The sequence below is a fragment of the Palaemon carinicauda genome, chromosome 31 (genome assembly GCF_036898095.1).
Source record: "Palaemon carinicauda isolate YSFRI2023 chromosome 31, ASM3689809v2, whole genome shotgun sequence".
Classification (NCBI taxonomy): domain Eukaryota; kingdom Metazoa; phylum Arthropoda; class Malacostraca; order Decapoda; family Palaemonidae; genus Palaemon; species Palaemon carinicauda.
In genome coordinates, this window is record NC_090755.1 from 72617806 (window position 1) to 72620305 (window position 2500).

Sequence of the window (2500 nt, forward strand, 5' to 3'; positions counted from 1 at the left end):
TACCTAAACCTTAAAGTCAATTGTAAACTTTCATTTCACTACTTAAGTCAATCAGGTTGTAAAATTGAACGAATACTAGCCTTAGTGTGATTAGTTTTGTTACATTATTAGGTTTAATTAGCATGGTAGATTAGTTTTCGAATCTAAACTATGTAAGTGAATTATATTGAATAACCAGATAGCATATTGGTTGGTAAACTACCAACTTTAAACTCCGAAATCTTTCTTATAGGTTGTTTTTTATTTATGAAATTTAATTTTCGTTTTTTCTTTTTTTAATTTATAAATATTTTTTATTAAAGCATTAGCACGAATTTTCTTTCGATACCATCCAATAATTTCTGTAACCTTAACGCATTCTCCAAAGGAATCTGAACTACCGATTGATCTCTCTATCCCCGAGGAAGCTAATGCCTTTTTCCTTTCCCTTAGCAGGCAACCAATGAAGATGCTATTGTAGCCCTCAGGGGGAGCACCTCCCCCGTCAGACTCCTCGTTCTGAGGGAAGATCCCGAAAAGCTCTTCACTTCTCAACAAGGTAAGGGAGAGAGAGAGAGAGAGAGAGAGAGAGAGAGAGAGAGAGAGAGAGAGAGAGAGAGAGAGAGAGAGAGAGAGAGAGTGTATGATGGTAAGGATTTTGCAACAGTGCGAGCATAAAGAAACTTTGTAAAATTCACATTTACTACGATGAAACCTGGGACATCATTAGGGCTATCTTATGGCTGCATTGCTAACTCAATATATAAAGATATAAACACACACACACACACACACATATATATATATATATATATATATATATATATATATATATATACATACATATGTGTGTGAGAATGTGTGTGTGTGTTGGGTTGGCCTGGATGAACTCAGAGATCAATCACAGCCCAAATCATACTTTAATTGATACAAACTAAATGAAACTATTGTACAGTATGCTTCCGTAGCATTAGAAGGCTTATCATCAGCACAAATCAACCCCATATGCACACAGCAACATTAACTCCTTACTTTGCAAGCTGTCCGTGTTTCCTTTCAACTACATCCTTAACCACCTACATTTTCTAATAAATCGGAAGACTTCAAATTGTACAGTTTTTTTTTTTTTTTTCACCAATTTACAGTACCTTCACAGATTGTAAGCTCTTTTCTTTCATCATTGTATAGGACTTCCAGATTGTACAGTTTTCATTTCATGAACTAGCAAGACTTTTTTTAAATATGCTGTTTTCTTTTCACCATCGTGCAAGACTTTCAAATTTCACACTTTTCACCAACTTACAAGACTTTCAGATTGTACGATTTTCTTTTCAACAACTAACAAGAATTTTACATTATATGCTGTTTCCTTTTCACCACCGTACAAAACTTTCAAATTCACATTTTTTTTCACCAAACTAACAAGATCTTTACATTATATGCTGTTTTCTTTTCACCATCGTACAAAACTTTCAAATTGTACGCTTTCGTCCTTTCACCAACTTACAAGATTTTCAAAGTGTACGCTCTTTTCTGTTAACCAATTTACAAGACTTAAAATCTGTACACTCATTTCTTTTCATCAACTTATGCCCTCTTCTTTTCCCCAACTTACTGTCTTCTATTCTTTCCACATGAGCAAATCATCTTTTCATCTACGCTATCCTTTTATGTCTCCTCATTTCGCACCATTACTTTTTTCTTTTCACTTGTTACCCGTCAAATCACCTAAAAATGTAACCATCTCCTCTCATTACTCGAGTTTCATTTAATATTTACAACTTTAGCCTTGCAGAGATTTGTTCTTGACATAACTCTGCAAATAGATTTAAATTAATTGGATTTGCAACTTCTCTTCACTCTCGCCTATCAAAAACTATCATCTTGATACACAATTTTTTGTCTACAACTTTAATACGTTCTCTGATTTACCTCACTCCAACATAAGAAACTGAGTAACGATGGAGAAAACACACCCTTGACTTAGGCTTACTGTTACACCAAACCAATCCCAGATCCATATTCTAATAGCCCATGTATTGTCAACACACTCCATCACAATACCACTCTAATTATTCTATTATAACTTTTTGGGAGGATATATTTATTTATCTATTTGTATAAATATATGCATATGTACTGTATATGTATTAATATATATATATATATATATATATATATAATATATATACATATATATATACATATATACATACATAATATATATATATATATATATATATATATAATATATATATATATATATATATATATATATATATATATACTGCATAAACACAAACATATGTGTGTGTGTATTTGACAATAAGAGTAAAAATGAGTGGAAGTCAAAGTGCAATTTTATAAAATAATCCCGTAAAATGCCTACGACTTTTCCCTTTATACCACAAAAACATTTAAAAAATCGCCAATGATATATGACGCGAAAACAGTTAAATATAACCGCGAATTTCCTACATCGCCGCATGAAAAAATATCTAATTTCCTGAATAACAGTCGA

General features: G+C 32.0%; 1 pseudogene; it reads left to right on the forward strand.

The window, feature by feature from the left end:
• LOC137625012 (multiple PDZ domain protein-like) overlaps nt 1-2500 on the forward strand; it is a 114352-nt pseudogene that overhangs the window by 104405 nt on the left and 7447 nt on the right.